At 49.5% G+C, this 18531-nt stretch overlaps 3 non-coding genes across 3 annotated transcripts; all 3 read left to right on the forward strand.

Moving 5' to 3' along the window:
* Nucleotides 1-5094: 5094 nt before the first annotated feature.
* On the forward strand, nt 5095-5167 carry Trnaa-ggc (transfer RNA alanine (anticodon GGC)). Its single transcript has one exon. It is a non-coding gene; the product is annotated as a tRNA-Ala (tRNA).
* Nucleotides 5168-8000: 2833 nt separating this feature from the next.
* Trnaa-ggc (transfer RNA alanine (anticodon GGC)) lies at nt 8001-8073 on the forward strand. The gene has a single exon. It is a non-coding gene; the product is annotated as a tRNA-Ala (tRNA).
* Nucleotides 8074-17167: 9094 nt separating this feature from the next.
* On the forward strand, nt 17168-17244 carry Trnat-agu (transfer RNA threonine (anticodon AGU)). Its single transcript has one exon. It is a non-coding gene; the product is annotated as a tRNA-Thr (tRNA).
* The last annotated feature ends 1287 nt before the right edge of the window (nt 17245-18531 follow it).

Genomic DNA, 18531 nt, shown 5'->3' on the forward strand with positions numbered 1-18531 from the left:
ACGTAAATCCCACTGCACATTCCTATTCTTTGCGTGCAGTCAGCTGCTACTGGTGTTGCTAGTTGTGACTGCTGATAACAGATGCCGTAGCAATCAATTCATGGAGTGAGTTGTATGTTTTGCGATAGTCTGTCTCTGACAAGCAAGCACAGGTGACATAGGTGCGAACACGGAAGCTTGCAGACCCTCGCTGCCTGCAGACACCGAGCAGCCACACTAGGAGGGCGGCCTAAGCCGTAGGCGAAATGTGCTCATTCGCTTTGGCGCGACGTCGAACTATAAATAATGCTGTCACTAGCGTGAGCGTCGTGGAAAGTCGGAAAAGTCGGCTGCGAGGGTGAGTGCCAAGTTTGGGGAGCGTTTCGTAGTATGCGCAGTGCAATGGAGACGCGGAAACTTGTTGTGGCCCAGTGTTTTGCAGTTGGACGACAAGATTGGTACACAGTAGTAAAGAGCGAGGCACTGTGTTGGCATGAATAATGGAGTGCACAATGGGGCTCGAGATGTGTTTGTTACCTCAGGTGCTGTATGATTGTCGACAAGGAGTGAAAACGGAGCAATTTGTGACGGCTCTTTCAATTTAAGACGTTAAAAACAGACGGAATTTGCATTTGTAATACCAGAGCATCGAAACTACTTGGAACTTTTGTGTATATGAACGGGTCCGCGCCTTTGTACTCTGCTCCCTTCACCGCTACAAACCAACCAACCATCGTGTCCGCGCGCATCTGAGTCGCAAACAATGGGGAATAGCGCATGGGGCGTAGCTCAGTTGGTAGAGCGTTCGCTTGGCATGTGAAAGGTCCAGGGTTCAAGCCGCGGCGCCTCCATTTTTTGTGGTCAGTGCATGGTAAGTGTTGGTCGCGGCGAACCTAAAGGCACGCAAGATGTTGCAAAGCCAGCGTCACAGACTGATATGATGTATACTGACGTAAGGAGAACAAAATGTAAGTGTGGGGACCGGCTGTTATCGAGGTGTCATCGAGTCTAGATCTGTCTTAGGTATCGCGGCTTAACCTCATTGAATCCTAGAGTGTGGACAACACGTTGGTCTTACTCAGAGCGGTGTCCGAATTCTATTTTCGACGTTATACGTGCCACTTTCATTGTGGCCAAATACGATTCGATACAGAATGCACGAAACCTGAAAGACACCCTAACGGATACATAGAGAGTAGTGTTTGTCTGCTGAATAATGGGAGTGCAAGGGTCTGTGTCGTCTATATGGCTGTATGTAGCACCATTAGTCTTTGGGGGGGCGGGCGTAGCTCAGATGGTACAGCGCTCGCTTAGTATGCGAGAGGTACTGGGATCAATACCCAGTGCCTCCAGAATTTTTAACACACCTACATGCGCACCTTGATATGCAAGTGGAATAATTCACAGCCAGCAGATGTGTCTAGGAAGATACAAGCTTGCGCCGAGTTCACGTAAATCCCACTGCACATTCCTATTCGTTGCGTGCAGTCAGCTGCTACTGGTGTTGCTAGTTGTGACTGCTGATAACAGATGCCGTAGCAATCAATTCATGGAGTGAGTTGTATGTTTTGCGATAGTCTGTCTCTGACAAGCAAGCACAGGTGACATAGTTGCGAACACAGGAAGCTTGCAGACCCTCGCTGCCTGCAGACACCGAGCAGCCACACTAGGAGGGCGGCCTAAGCCGTTGGCGAAATGTGCTCATTCGCTTTGGCGCGACGTCGAACTATAAATAATGCTGTCACTAGCGTGAGCGTCGTGGAAAGTCGGAAAAGTCGGCTGCGAGGGTGAGTGCCAAGTTTGGGGAGCGTTTCGTAGTATGCGCAGTGCAATGGAGACGCGGAAACTTGTTGTGGCCCAGTGTTTTGCAGTTGGACGACAAGATTGGTACACAGTAGTAAAGAGCGAGGCACTGAGTTGGCATGAATAATGGAGTGCACAATGGGGCTTGAGATGTGTTTGTTAATTCAGGTGCTGTATGATTGTCGACAAGGAGTGAAAACGGAGCAATTTGTGACGGCTCTTTCAATTTAAGACGTTAAAAACAGACGGAATTTGCATTTGTAATACCAGAGCATCGAAACTACTTGGAACTTTTGTGTATATGAACGGGTCCGCGCCTTTGTACTCTGCTCCCTTCACCGCTACAAACCAACCAATCATCGTGTCCGCGCGCATCTGAGTCGCAAAGAATGGGGAATAGCGCAGTTTGCTCGTGCATGGGGCGTAGCTCAGTTGGTAGAGCGTTCGCTTGGCATGTGAATGGTCCAGGGTTCAAGCCGCGGCGCCTCCATTTTTTGTGGTCAGTGCATGGTAAGTGTTGGTCGCGGCGAACCTAAAGGCACGCAAGATGTTGCAAAGCCAGCGTCACAGACTGATATGATGTATACTGACGTAAGGAGAGCAAGATGTAAGTGTGGGGACCGGCTGTTATCGAGGTGTCATCGAGTGTAGATCTGTCTTAGGTATCGCGGCTTAACCTCAGTGAATCCTAGAGTGTGGACAACACGTTGGTCTTACTCAGAGCGGTGTCCGAATTCTATTTTCGACGTTATACGTGCCACTTTCATTGTGGCCAACTACGATTCGATACAGAATACACGAAACCTGAAAGACACCCTAACGGATACATAGAGAGTAGTGTTTGTCTGCTGAATAATGGGTGTGCAAGGGTCTGTGTCATCTATATGGCTGTATGTAGCACCGTTAGTCTTCGGGGGGGGGGGGGGGGGGGGGGGCGTAGCTCAGATGGTACAGCGCTCGCTTAGTATGCGAGAGCTACTGGGATCAATACCCAGTGCCTCCAGAATTTTTAACACACCTACATGCGCACCTTGATATGCAAGTGGAATAATTCACAGCCAGCAGATGTGTCTAGGAAGATACAAGCTTGCGCCGAGTTCACGTAAATCCCACTGCACATTCCTATTCTTTGCGTGCAGTCAGCTGCTACTGGTGTTGCTAGTTGTGACTGCTGATAACAGATGCCGTAGCAATCAATTCATGGAGTGAGTTGTATGTTTTGCGATAGTCTGTCTCTGACAAGCAAGCACAGGTGACATAGGTGCGAACACAGGAAGCTTGCAGACCCTCGCTGCCTGCAGACACGGAGCAGCCACACTAGGAGGGCGGCCTAAGCCGTTGGCGAAATGTGCTCATTCGCTTTGGCGCGACGTCGTACTATAAATAATGCTGTCACTAGCGTGAGCGTCGTGGAAAGTCGGAAAAGTCGGCTGCGAGGGTGAGTGCCAAGTTTGGGGAGCGTTTCGTAGTATGCGCAGTGCAATGGAGACGCGGAAACTTGTTGTGGCCCAGTGTTTTGCAGTTGGACGACAAGATTGGTACACAGTAGTAAAGAGCGAGGCACTGAGTTGGCATGAATAATGGAGTGCACAATGGGGCTTGAGATGTGTTTGTTACCTCAGGTGCTGTATGATTGTCGACAAGGAGTGAAAACGGAGCAATTTGTGACGGCTCTTTCAATTTAAGACGTTAAAAACAGACGGAATTTGCATTTGTAATACCAGAGCATCGAAACTACTTGGAACTTTTGTGTATATGAACGGGTCCGCGCCTTTGTACTCTGCTCCCTTCACCGCTACAAACCAACCAACCATCGTGTCGGTGCGCATCTGAGTCGCAAAGAATGGGGAATAGCGCAGTTTGCTCGTGCATGGGGCGTAGCTCAGTTGGTAGAGCGTTCGCTTGGCATGTGAAAGGTCCAGGGTTCAAGCCGCGGCGCCTCCATTTTTTGTGGTCAGTGCATGGTAAGTGTTGGTCGCGGCGAACCTAAAGGCACGCAAGATGTTGCAAAGCCAGCGTCACAGACTGATATGATGTATACTGACGTAAGGAGAGCAAGATGTAAGTGTGGGGACCGGCTGTTAACGAGGTGTCATCGAGTGCAGATCTGTCTTAGGTATCGCGGCTTAACCTCATTGAAGTCTAGAGGATGGACAACACGTTGGACTTACTCAGAGCGGTGTCCGAATTCTATTTTCGACGTTATACGTGCCACTTTCATTGTGGCCAACTACGATTCGATACAGAATGCACGAAACCTGAAAGACACCCTAACGGATACATAGAGAGTAGTGTTTGTCTGCTGAATAATGGGAGTGCAAGGGTCTGTGTCGTCTATATGGCTGTATGTAGCACCCTTAGTCTTCGGGTGGGCGGGCGTAGCTCAGATGGTAGAGCGCTCGCTTAGTATGCGAGAGGTACTGGGATCAATACCCAGTGCCTCCAGAATTTTTAACACACCTACATGCGCACCTTGATATGCAAGTGGAATAATTCACAGCCAGCAGATGTGTCTAGGAAGATACAAGCTTGCGCCGAGTTCACGTAAATCCCACTGAACATTTCAATTCTTTGCGTGCAGTCAGCTGCTACTGGTGTTGCTAGTTGTGACTGCTGATAACAGATGCCGTAGCAATCAATTCATGGAGTGAGTTGTATGTTTTGCGATAGTCTGTCTCTGACAAGCAAGCACAGGTGACATAGGTGCGAACACGGGAAGCTTGCAGACCCTCGCTTCCTGCAGACACCGAGCAGCCACACTAGGAGGGCGGCCTAAGCCGTAGGCGAAATGTGCTCATTCGCTTTGGCGCGACGTCGAACTATAAATAATGCTGTCACTAGCGTGAGCGTTTGGAAAGTCGGAAAAGTCGGCTGCGAGGGTGAGTGCCAAGTTTGGGGAGCGTTTCGTAGTATGCGCAGTGCAATGGAGACGCGGAAACTTGTTGTGGCCCAGTGTTTTGCAGTTGGACGACAACATTGGTACACAGTAGTAAAGAGCGAGGCACTGAGTTGGCATGAATAATGGAGTGCACAATGGGGCTCGAGATGTGTTTGTTACCTCAGGTGCTGTATGATTGTCGACAAGGAGTGAAAACGGAGCAATTTGTGACGGCTCTTTCAATTTAAGACGTTAAAAACAGACGGAATTTGCATTTGTAATACCAGAGCATCGAAACTACTTGGAACTTTTGTGTATATGAACGGGTCCGCGCCTTTGTACTCTGCTCCCTTCACCGCTACAAACCAACCAACCATCGTGTCGGTGCGCATCTGAGTCGCAAAGAATGGGGAATAGCGCAGTTTGCTCGTGCAAGGGGCGTAGCTCAGTTGGTAGAGCGTTCGCTTGGCATGTGAAAGGTCCAGGGTTCAAGCCGCGGCGCCTCCATTTTTTATGGTCAGTGCATGGTAAGTGTTGGTCACGGCGAACCTAAAGGCACGCAAGATGTTGCAAAGCCAGCGTCACAGACTGATATGATGTATACTGACGTAAGGAGAGCAAGATGTAAGTGTGGGGACCGGCTGTTATCGAGGTGTCATCGAGTGCAGATCTGTCTTAGGTATCGCGGCTTAACCTCATTGAAGTCTAGAGGATGGACAACACGTTGGACTTACTCAGAGCGGTGTCCGAATTCTATTTTCGACGTTATACGTGCCACTTTCATTGTGGCCAACTACGATTCGATACAGAATGCACGAAACCTGAAAGACACCCAAACGGATACATAGAGAGTAGTGTTTGTCTGCTGAATAATGGGAGTGCAAGGGTCTGTGTCGTCTATATGGCTGTATGTAGCACCCTTAGTCTTCGGGGGGGCGGGCGTAGCTCAGATGGTAGAGCGCTCGCTTAGTATGCGAAAGGTACTGGGATCAATACCCAGTGCCTCCAGAATTTTTAACACACCTACATGCGCACCTTGATATGCAAGTGGAATAATTCACAGCCAGCAGATGTGTCTAGGAAGATACAAGCTTGCGCCGAGTTCACGTAAATCCCACTGCACATTCCTATTCTTTGCGTGCAGTCAGCTGCTACTGGTGTTGCTAGTTGTGACTGCTGATAACAGATGCCGTAGCAATCAATTCATGGAGTGAGTTGTATGTTTTGCGATAGTCTGTCTCTGACAAGCAAGCACAGGTGACATAGGTGCGAACACGGGAAGCTTGCAGACCCTCGCTGCCTGCAGACACCGAGCAGCCACACTAGGAGGGCGGCCTAAGCCGTAGGCGAAATGTGCTCATTCGCTTTGGCGCGACGTCGAACTATAAATAATGCTGTCACTAGCGTGTGCGTTGCGTAAGCGTCGTGGAAAGTCGGAAAAGTCGGCTGCGAGGGTGAGTGCCAAGTTTGGGGTGCGTTTCGTAGTATGCGCAGTGCAATGGAGACGCGGAAACTTGTTGTGGCCCAGTGTTTTGCAGTTGGACGACAAGATTGGTACACAGTAGTAAAGAGCGAGGCACTGAGTTGGCATGAATAATGGAGTGCACAATGGGGCTCGAGATGTGTTTGTTACCTCAGAAGCTGTATGATTGTCGACAAGGAGTGAAAACGGAGCAATTTGTGACGGCTCTTTCAATTTAAGACGTTAAAAACAGACGGAATTTGCATTTGTAATACCAGAGCATCGAAAGTACTTGGAACTTTTGTGTATATGAACGGGTCCGCGCCTTTGTACTCTGCTGCCTTCACCGCTACAAACCAACCAACCATCGTGTCGGTGCGCATCTGAGTCGCAAAGAATGGGGAATAGCGCAGTTTGCTCGTGCATGGGGCGTAGCTCAGTTGGTAGAGCGTTCGCTTGGCATGTGAAAGGTCCAGGGTTCAAGCCGCGGCGCCTCCATTTTTTATGGTCAGTGCATGGTAAGTGTTGGTCACGGCGAACCTAAAGGCACGCAAGATGTTGCAAAGCCAGCGTCACAGACTGATATGATGTATACTGACGTAAGGAGAGCAAGATGTAAGTGTGGGGACCGGCTGTTATCGAGGTGTCATCGAGTGCAGATCTGTCTTAGGTATCGCGGCTTAACCTCATTGAAGTCTAGAGGATGGACAACACGTTGGACTTACTCAGAGCGGTGTCCGAATTCTATTTTCGACGTTATACGTGCCACTTTCATTGTGGCCAACTACGATTCGATACAGAATGCACGAAACCTGAAAGACACCCTAACGGATACATAGAGAGTAGTGTTTGTCTGCTGAATAATGGGAGTGCAAGGGTCTGTGTCGTCTATATGGCTGTATGTAGCACCCTTAGTCTTCGGGTGGGCGGGCGTAGCTCAGATGGTAGAGCGCTCGCTTAGTATGCGAGAGGTACTGGGATCAATACCCAGTGCCTCCAGAATTTTTAACACACCTACATGCGCACCTTGATATGCAAGTGGAATAATTCACAGCCAGCAGATGTGTCTAGGAAGATACAAGCTTGCGCCGAGTTCACGTAAATCCCACTGCACATTCCTAGTCTTTGCGTGCAGTCAGCTGCTACTGGTGTTGCTAGTTGTGACTGCTGATAACAGATGCCGTAGCAATCAATTCATGGAGTGAGTTGTATGTTTTGCGATAGTCTGTCTCTGACAAGCAAGCACAGGTGACATAGGTGCGAACACGGGAAGCTTGCAGACCCTCGCTGCCTGCAGACACCGAGCAGCCAGACTAGGAGGGCGGCCTAAGCCGTAGGCGAAATGTGCTCATTCGCTTTGGCGCGACGTCGAACTATAAATAATGCTGTCACTAGCGTGTGCGTTGCGTGAGCGTCGTGGAAAGTCGGAAAAGTCGGCTGCGAGGGTGAGTGCCAAGTTTGGGGAGCGTTTCGTAGTATGCGCAGTGCAATGGAGACGCGGAAACTTGTTGTGGCCCAGTGTTTTGCAGTTGGACGACAAGATTGGTACACAGTAGTAAAGAGCGAGGCACTGAGTTGGCATGAATAATGGAGTGCACAATGGGGCTCGAGATGTGTTTGTTACCTCAGGTGCTGTATGATTGTCGACAAGGAGTGAAAACGGAGCAATTTGTGACGGCTCTTTCAATTTAAGACATTAAAAACAGACGGAATTTGCATTTGTAATACCAGAGCATCGAAACTACTTGGAACTTTTGTGTATATGAACGGGTCCGCGCCTTTGTACTCTGCTCCCTTCACCGCTACAAACCAACCAACCATCGTGTCCGCGCGCATCTGAGTCGCAAAGAATGGGGAATAGCGCAGTTTGCTCGTGCAAGGGGCGTAGCTCAGTTGGTAGAGCGTTCGCTTGGCATGTGAATGGTCCAGGGTTCAAGCCGCGGCGCCTCCATTTTTTGTGGTCAGTGCATGGTAAGTGTTGGTCGTGGCGAACCTAAAGGCACGCAAGATGTTGCAAAGCCAGCGTCACAGACTGATATGATGTATACTGACGTAAGGAGAGCAAGATGTAAGTGTGGGGACCGGCTGTTATCGAGGTGTCATCGAGTGTAGATCTGTCTTAGGTATCGCGGCTTAACCTCAGTGAATCCTAGAGTGTGGACAACACGTTGGTCTTACTCAGAGCGGTGTCCGAATTCTATTTTCGACGTTATACGTGCCACTTTCATTGTGGCCAACTACGATTCGATACAGAATGCACGAAACCTGAAAGACACCCTAACGGATACATAGAGAGTAGTGTTTGTCTGCTGAATAATGGGAGTGCAAGGGTCTGTGTCGTCTATATGGCTGTATGTAGCACCCTTAGTCTTCGGGGAGGCGGGCGTAGCTCAGATGGTAGAGCGCTCGCTTAGTATGCGAGAGGTACTGGGATCAATACCCAGTGCCTCCAGAATTTTTAACACACCTACATGCGCACCTTGATATGCAAGTGGAATAATTCACAGCCAGCAGATGTGTCTAGGAAGATACAAGCTTGCGCCGAGTTCACGTAAATCCCACTGAACATTCCTATTCTTTGCGTGCAGTCAGCTGCTACTGGTATTGCTAGTTGTGACTGCTGATAACAGATGCCGTAGCAATCAATTCATGGAGTGAGTTGTATGTTTTGCGATAGTCTGTCTCTGACAAGCAAGCACAGGTGACATAGGTGCGAACACAGGAAGCTTGCAGACCCTCGCTGCCTGCAGACACCGAGCAGCCACACTAGGAGGGCGGCCTAAGCCGTAGGCGAAATGTGCTCATTCGCTTTGGCGCGACGTCGAACTATAAATAATGCTGTCACTAGCGTGAGCGTTTGGAAAGTCGGAAAAGTCGGCTGCGAGGGTGAGTGCCAAGTTTGGGGAGCGTTTCGTAGTATGCGCAGTGCAATGGAGACGCGGAAACTTGTTGTGGCCCAGTGTTTTGCAGTTGGACGACAAGATTGGTACACAGTAGTAAAGAGCGAGGCACTGAGTTGGCATGAATAATGGAGTGCACAATGGGGCTCGAGATGTGTTTGTTACCTCAGGTGCTGTATGATTGTCGACAAGGAGTGAAAACGGAGCAATTTGTGACGGCTCTTTCAATTTAAGACGTTAAAAACAGACGGAATTTGCATTTGTAATACCAGAGCATCGAAAGTACTTGGAACTTTTGTGTATATGAACGGGTCCGCGCCTTTGTACTCTGCTGCCTTCACCGCTACAAACCAACCAACCATCGTGTCGGTGCGCATCTGAGTCGCAAAGAATGGGGAATAGCGCAGTTTGCTCGTGCATGGGGCGTAGCTCAGTTGGTAGAGCGTTCGCTTGGCATGTGAAAGGTCCAGGGTTCAAGCCGCGGCGCCTCCATTTTTTATGGTCAGTGCATGGTAAGTGTTGGTCACGGCGAACCTAAAGGCACGCAAGATGTTGCAAAGCCAGCGTCACAGACTGATATGATGTATACTGACGTAAGGAGAGCAAGATGTAAGTGTGGGGACCGGCTGTTATCGAGGTGTCATCGAGTGCAGATCTGTCTTAGGTATCGCGGCTTAACCTCATTGAAGTCTAGAGGATGGACAACACGTTGGACTTACTCAGAGCGGTGTCCGAATTCTATTTTCGACGTTATACGTGCCACTTTCATTGTGGCCAACTACGATTCGATACAGAATGCACGAAACCTGAAAGACACCCTAACGGATACATAGAGAGTAGTGTTTGTCTGCTGAATAATGGGAGTGCAAGGGTCTGTGTCGTCTATATGGCTGTATGTAGCACCCTTAGTCTTCGGGGGGGGCGGGCGTAGCTCAGATGGTAGAGCGCTCGCTTAGTATGCGAGAGGTACTGGGATCAATACCCAGTGCCTCCAGAATTTTTAACACACCTACATGCGCACCTTGATATGCAAGTGGAATAATTCACAGCCAGCAGATGTGTCTAGGAAGATACAAGCTTGCGCCGAGTTCACGTAAATCCCACTGCACATTCCTATTCTTTGCGTGCAGTCAGCTGCTACTGGTGTTGCTAGTTGTGACTGCTGATAACAGATGCCGTAGCAATCAATTCATGGAGTGAGTTGTATGTTTTGCGATAGTCTGTCTCTGACAAGCAAGCACAGGTGACATAGGTGCGAACACGGGAAGCTTGCAGACCCTCGCTGCCTGCAGACACCGAGCAGCCAGACTAGGAGGGCGGCCTAAGCCGTAGGCGAAATGTGCTCATTCGCTTTGGCGCGACGTCGAACTATAAATAATGCTGTCACTAGCGTGTGCGTTGCGTGAGCGTCGTGGAAAGTCGGAAAAGTCGGCTGCGAGGGTGAGTGCCAAGTTTGGGGAGCGTTTCGTAGTATGCGCAGTGCAATGGAGACGCGGAAACTTGTTGTGGCCCAGTGTTTTGCAGTTGGACGACAAGATTGGTACACAGTAGTAAAGAGCGAGGCACTGAGTTGGCATGAATAATGGAGTGCACAATGGGGCTCGAGATGTGTTTGTTACCTCAGGTGCTGTATGATTGTCGACAAGGAGTGAAAACGGAGCAATTTGTGACGGCTCTTTCAATTTAAGACATTAAAAACAGACGGAATTTGCATTTGTAATACCAGAGCATCGAAACTACTTGGAACTTTTGTGTATATGAACGGGTCCGCGCCTTTGTACTCTGCTCCCTTCACCGCTACAAACCAACCAACCATCGTGTCCGCGCGCATCTGAGTCGCAAAGAATGGGGAATAGCGCAGTTTGCTCGTGCAAGGGGCGTAGCTCAGTTGGTAGAGCGTTCGCTTGGCCTGTGAATGGTCCAGGGTTCAAGCCGCGGCGCCTCCATTTTTTGTGGTCAGTGCATGGTAAGTGTTGGTCGTGGCGAACCTAAAGGCACGCAAGATGTTGCAAAGCCAGCGTCACAGACTGATATGATGTATACTGACGTAAGGAGAGCAAGATGTAAGTGTGGGGACCGGCTGTTATCGAGGTGTCATCGAGTGTAGATCTGTCTTAGGTATCGCGGCTTAACCTCAGTGAATCCTAGAGTGTGGACAACACGTTGGTCTTACTCAGAGCGGTGTCCGAATTCTATTTTCGACGTTATACGTGCCACTTTCATTGTGGCCAACTACGATTCGATACAGAATGCACGAAACCTGAAAGACACCCTAACGGATACATAGAGAGTAGTGTTTGTCTGCTGAATAATGGGAGTACAAGGGTCTGTGTCGTCTATATGGCTGTATGTAGCACCCTTAGTCTTCGGGGGGGCGGGCGTAGCTCAGATGGTAGAGCGCTCGCTTAGTATGCGAGAGGTACTGGGATCAATACCCAGTGCCTCCAGAATTTTTAACACACCTACATGCGCTCCTTGATATGCAAGTGGAATAATTCACAGCCAGCAGATGTGTCTAGGAAGATACAAGCTTGCGCCGAGTTCACGTAAATCCCACTGAACATTCCTATTCTTTGCGTGCAGTCAGCTGCTACTGGTATTGCTAGTTGTGACTGCTGATAACAGATGCCGTAGCAATCAATTCATGGAGTGAGTTGTATGTTTTGCGATAGTCTGTCTCTGACAAGCAAGCACAGGTGACATAGGTGCGAACACGGGAAGCTTGCAGACCCTCGCTGCCTGCAGACACCGAGCAGCCACACTAGGAGGGCGGCCTAAGCCGTAGGCGAAATGTGCTCATTCGCTTTGGCGCGACGTCGAACTATAAATAATGCTGTCACTAGCGTGAGCGTTTGGAAAGTCGGAAAAGTCGGCTGCGAGGGTGAGTGCCAAGTTTGGGGAGCGTTTCGTAGTATGCGCAGTGCAATGGAGACGCGGAAACTTGTTGTGGCCCAGTGTTTTGCAGTTGGACGACAAGATTGGTACACAGTAGTAAAGAGCGAGGCACTGAGTTGGCATGAATAATGGAGTGCACAATGGGGCTCGAGATGTGTTTGTTACCTCAAGTGCTGTATGATTGTCGACAAGGAGTGAAAACGGAGCAATTTGTGACGGCTCTTTCAATTTAAGACGTTAAAAACAGACGGAATTTGCATTTGTAATACCAGAGCATCGAAACTACTTGGAACTTTTGTGTATATGAACGGGTCCGCGCCTTTGTACTCTGCTCCCTTCACCGCTACAAACCAACCAACCATCGTGTCGGTGCGCATCTGAGTCGCAAAGAATGGGGAATAGCGCAGTTTGCTCGTGCATGGGGCGTAGCTCAGTTGGTAGAGCGTTCGCTTGGCATGTGAAAGGTCCAGGGTTCAAGCCGCGGCGCCTCCATTTTTTGTGGTCAGTGCATGGTAAGTGTTGGTCACGGCGAACCTAAAGGCACGCAAGATGTTGCAAAGCCAGCGTCACAGACTGATATGATGTATACTGACGTAAGGAGAGCAAGATGTAAGTGTGGGGACCGGCTGTTATCGAGGTGTCATCGAGTGCAGATCTGTCTTAGGTATCGCGGCTTAACCTTATTGAAGTCTAGAGGATGGACAACACGTTGGACTTACTCAGAGCGGTGTCCGAATTCTATTTTCGACGTTATACGTGCCACTTTCATTGTGGCCAACTACGATTCGATACAGAATGCACGAAACCTGAAAGACACCCTAACGGATACATAGAGAGTAGTGTTTGTCTGCTGAATAATGGGAGTGCAAGGGTCTGTGTCGTCTATATGGCTGTATGTAGCACCCTTAGTCTTCGGGGGGGCGGGCGTAGCTCAGATGGTAGAGCGCTCGCTTAGTTTGCGAGAGGTACTGGGATCAATACCCAGTGCCTCCAGAATTTTTAACACACCTACATGCGCACCTTGATATGCAAGTGGAATAATTCACAGCCAGCAGATGTGTCTAGGAAGATACAAGCTTGCGCCGAGTTCACGTAAATCCCACTGCACATTCCTATTCTTTGCGTGCAGTCATCTGCTACAGGTGTTGCTAGTTGTGACTGCTGATAACAGATGCCGTAGCAATCAATTCATGGAGTGAGTTGTATGTTTTGCGATAGTCTGTCTCTGACAAGCAAGCACAGGTGACATAGGTGCGAACACGGGAAGCTTGCAGACCCTCGCTGCCTGCAGACACCGAGCAGCCAGACTAGGAGGGCGGCCTAAGCCGTAGGCGAAATGTGCTCATTCGCTTTGGCGCGACGTCGAACTATAAATAATGCTGTCACTAGCGTGTGCGTTGCGTGAGCGTCGTGGAAAGTCGGAAAAGTCGGCTGCGAGGGTGAGTGCCAAGTTTGGGGAGCGTTTCGTAGTATGCGCAGTGCAATGGAGACGCGGAAACTTGTTGTGGCCCAGTGTTTTGCAGTTGGACGACAAGATTGGTACACAGTAGTAAAGAGCGAGGCACTGAGTTGGCATGAATAATGGAGTGCACAATGGGGCTCGAGATGTGTTTGTTACCTCAGGTGCTGTATGATTGTCGACAAGGAGTGAAAACGGAGCAATTTGTGACGGCTCTTTCAATTTAAGACGTTAAAAACAGACGGAATTTGCATTTGTAATACCAGAGCATCGAAACTACTTGGAACTTTTGTGTATATGAACGGGTCCGCGCCTTTGTACTCTGCTCCCTTCACCGCTACAAACCAACCAACCATCGTGTCGGTGCGCATCTGAGTCGCAAAGAATGGGGAATAGCGCAGTTTGCTCGTTCATGGGGCGTAGCTCAGTTGGTAGAGCGTTCGCTTGGCATGTGAAAGGTCCAGGGTTCAAGCCGCGGCGCCTCCATTTTTTGTGGTCAGTGCATGGTAAGTGTTGGTCACGGCGAACCTAAAGGCACGCAAGATGTTGCAAAGCCAGCGTCACAGACTGATATGATGTATACTGACGTAAGGAGAGCAAGACGTAAGTGTGGGGACCGGCTGTTATCGAGGTGTCATCGAGTGCAGATCTGTCTTAGGTATCGCGGCTTAACCTTATTGAAGTCTAGAGGATGGACAACACGTTGGACTTACTCAGAGCGGTGTCCGAATTCTATTTTCGACGTTATACGTGCCACTTTCATTGTGGCCAACTACGATTCGATACAGAATGCACGAAACCTGAAAGACACCCTAACGGATACATAGAGAGTAGTGTTTGTCTGCTGAATAATGGGAGTGCAAGGGTCTGAGTCATCTATATGGCTGTATGTAGCACCATAAGTCTTCGGGGGGGCTGGCGTAGCTCAGATGGTACACCGCTCGATTAGTATGCGAGAGGTACTGGGATCAATACCCAGTGCCTCCAGAATTTTTAACACACCTACATGCGCACCTTGATATGCAAGTGGAATAATTCACAGCCAGCAGATGTGTCTAGGAGATACAAGCTTGCGCCGAGTTCACGTAAATCCCACTGAACATTCCTATTCTTTGCGTGCAGTCAGCTGCTACTGGTGTTATAGTTGTGACTGCTGATAACTGATGCCGTAGCAATCAATTCATGGAGTGAGTTGTATGTTTTGCGATAGTCTGTCTCTGACAAGCAAGCACAGGTGACATAGGTGCGAACACGGGAAGCTTGCAGACCCTCGCTGCCTGCAGACACCGAGCAGCCAGACTAGGAGGGCGGCCTAAGCCGTAGGCGAAATGTGCTCATTCGCTTTGGCGCGACGTCGTACTATAAATAATGCTGTCACTAGCGTGAGCGTTGCGTGAGCATCGTGGAAAGTCGGAAAAGTCGGCTGCGAGGGTGAGTGCCAAGTTTGGGGAGCGTTTCGTAGTATGCGCAGTGCAATGGAGACGCGGAAACTTGTTGTGGCCCAGTGTTTTGCAGTTGGACGACAAGATTGGTACACAGTAGTAAAGAGCGAGGCACTGAGTTGGCATGAATAATGGAGTGCACAATGGGGCTCGAGATGTGTTTGTTACCTCAGGTGCTGTATGATTGTCGACAAGGAGTGAAAACGGAGCAATTTGTGACGGCTCTTTCAATTTAAGACGTTAAAAACAGACGGAATTTGCATTTGTAATACCAGAGCATCGAAACTACTTGGAACTTTTGTGTATATGAACGGGTCCGCGCCTTTGTACTCTGCTGCCTTCACCGCTACAAACCAACCAACCATCGTGTCGGTGCGCATCTGAGTCGCAAAGAATGGGGAATAGCGCTGTTTGCTCGTGCATGGGGCGTAGCTCAGTTGGTAGAGCGTTCGCTTGGCATGTGAATGGTCCAGGGTTCAAGCCGCGGCGCCTCCATTTTTTGTGGTAAGTGTTGGTCGCGGCGAACCTAAAGGCACGCAAGATGTTGCAAAGCCAGCGTCACAGACTGATATGATGTATACTGACGTAAGGAGAGCAAGATGTAAGTGTGGGGACCGGCTGTTATCGAGGTGTCATCGAGTGCAGATCTGTCTTAGCTATCGCGGCTTAACCTCATTGAAGTCTAGAGGATGGACAACACGTTGGACTTACTCAGAGCGGTGTCCGAATTCTATTTTCGACGTTATACGTGCCACTTTCATTGTGGCCAACTACGATTCGATACAGAATGCACGAAACCTGAAAGACACCCTAACGGATACATAGAGAGTAGTGTTTGTCTGCTGAATAATGGGAGTGCAAGGGTCTGTGTCGTCTATATGGCTGTATGTAGCACCGTTAGTCTTCGGGGGGGCGGGCGTAGCTCAGATGGTAGAGCGCTCGCTTAGTATACGAGAGGTACTGGGATCAATACCCAGTGCCTCCAGAATTTTTAACACACCTACATGCGCACCTTGATATGCAAGTGGAATAATTCACAGCCAGCAGATGTGTCTAGGAAGATACAAGCTTGCGCCGAGTTCACGTAAATCCCACTGAACATTCCTATTCTTTGCGTGCAGTCAGCTGCTACTGGTGTTGCTAGTTGTGACTGCTGATAACAGATGCCGTAGCAATCAATTCATGGAGTGAGTTGTATGTTTTGCGATAGTCTGTCTCTGACAAGCAAGCACAGGTGACATAGGTGCGAACACGGGAAGCTTGCAGACCCTCGCTGCCTGCAGACACCGAGCAGCCACACTAGGAGGGCGGCCTAAGCCGTTGGCGAAATGTGCTCATTCGCTTTGGCGCGACGTCGAAATATAAATAATGCTGTCACTAGCGTGAGCGTCGTGGAAAGTCGGAAAAGTCGGCTGCGAGGGTGAGTGCCAAGTTTGGGGAGCGTTCGTAGTATGCGCAGTGCAATGGAGACGCGGAAACTTGTTGTGGCCCAGTGTTTTGCAGTTGGACGACAAGATTGGTACACAGTAGTAAAGAGCGAGGCACTGAGTTGGCATGAATAATGGAGTGCACAATGGGGCTCGAGATGTGTTTGTTACCTCAGGTGCTGTATGATTGTCGACAAGGAGTGAAAACGGAGCAATTTGTGACGGCTCTTTCAATTTAAGACGTTAAAAACAGACGGAATTTGCATTTGTAATACCAGAGCATCGAAACTACTTGGAACTTTTGTGTATATGAACGGGTCCGCGCCTTTGTACTCTGCTCCCTTCACCGCTACAAACCAACCAACCATCGTGTCGGTGCGCATCTGAGTCACAAAGAATGGGGAATAGCGCAGTTTGCTCGTGCATGGGGCGTAGCTCAGTTGGTAGAGCGTTCGCTTGGCATGTGAAAGGTCCAGGTTTCAAGCCGCGGCGCCTCCATTTTTTGTGGTCAGTGCATGGTAAGTGTTGGTCGCGGCGAACCTAAAGGCACGCAAGATGTTGCAAAGCCAGCGTCACAGACTGATATGATGTATACTGACATAAGGAGAGCAAGATGTAAGTGTGGGGACCGGCTGTTATCGAGGTGTCATCGAGTGCAGATCTGTCTTAGCTATCGCGGCTTAACCTCATTGAAGTCTAGAGGATGGACAACACGTTGGACTTACTCAGAGCGGTGTCCGAATTCTATTTTCGACGTTATACGTGCCACTTTCATTGTGGCCAACTACGATTCGATACAGAATGCACGAAACCTGAAAGACACCCTAACGGATACATAGAGAGTAGTGTTTGTCTGCTGAATAATGGGAGTGCAAGGGTCTGTGTCGTCTATATGGCTGAATGTAGCACATTTAGTCTTCGGGGAGGCGGGCGTAGCTCAGATGGTAGAGCGCTCGCTTAGTATGCGAGAGGTACTGGGTTCAATACCCAGTGCCTCCAGAATTTTTAACACACCTACATGCGCAACTTGATATGCAAGTGGAATAATTCACAGCCAGCAGATGTGTCTAGGAAGATACAAGCTTGCGCCGAGTTCACGTAAATCCCACTGAACATTCCTATTCTTTGCGTGCAGTCAGCTGCTACTGGTGTTGCTAGTTGTGACTGCTGATAACAGATGCCGTAGCAATCAATTCATGGAGTGAGTTGTATGTTTTGCGATAGTCTGTCTCTGACAAGCAAGCACAGGTGACATGGGTGCGAACACGGGAAGCTTGCAGACCCTCGCTGCCTGCAGACACCGAGCAGCCACACTAGGAGGGCGGCCTAAGCCGTAGGCGAAATGTGCTCATTCGCTTTGGCGCGACGTCGTACTATAAATAATGCTGTCACTAGCGTGAGCGTCGTGGAAAGTCGGAAAAGTCGGCTGCGAGGGTGAGTGCCAAGTTTGGGGAGCGTTTCGTAGTATGCGCAGTGCAATGGAGACGCGGAAACTTGTTGTGGCCCAGTGTTTTGCAGTTGGACGACAAGATTGGTACACAGTAGTAAAGAGCGAGGCACTGAGTTGGCATGAATAATGGAGTGCACAATGGGGCTCGAGATGTGTTTGTTACCTCAGGTGCTGTATGATTGTCGACAAGGAGTGAAAACGGAGCAATTTGTGACGGCTCTTTCAATTTAAGACGTTAAAAACAGACGGAATTTGCATTTGTAATACCAGAGCATCGAAACTACGTGGAACTTTTGTGTATATGAACGGGTCCGCGCCTTTGTACTCTGCTCCCTTCACCGCTACAAACCAACCAACCATCGTGTCGGTGCGCATCTGAGTCGCAAAGAATGGGGAATAGCGCAGTTTGCTCGTGCATGGGGCGTAGCTCAGTTGGTAGAGCGTTCGCTTGGCATGTGAAAGGACCAGGGTTCAAGCCGCGGCGCCTCCATTTTTTGTGGTCAGTGCATGGTAAGTGTTGGTCGCGGCGAACCTAAAGGCACGCAAGATGTTGCAAAGCCAGCGTCACAGACTGATATGATGTATACTGACGTAAGGAGAGCAAGATGTAAGTGTGGGGAGCGGCTGTTATCGAGGTGTCATCGAGTGCAGATCTGTCTTAGGTATCGCGGCTTAACCTCATTGAAGTCTAGAGGATGGACAACACGTTGGACTTACTCAGAGCGGTGTCCGAATTCTATTTTCGACGTTATACGTGCCACTTTCATTGTGGCCAACTACGATTCGATACAGAATGCACGAAACCTGAAAGACACCCTAACGGATACATAGAGAGT

This window comes from Schistocerca gregaria, chromosome 10 (genome assembly GCF_023897955.1).
Source record: "Schistocerca gregaria isolate iqSchGreg1 chromosome 10, iqSchGreg1.2, whole genome shotgun sequence".
NCBI lineage: Eukaryota > Metazoa > Arthropoda > Insecta > Orthoptera > Acrididae > Schistocerca > Schistocerca gregaria.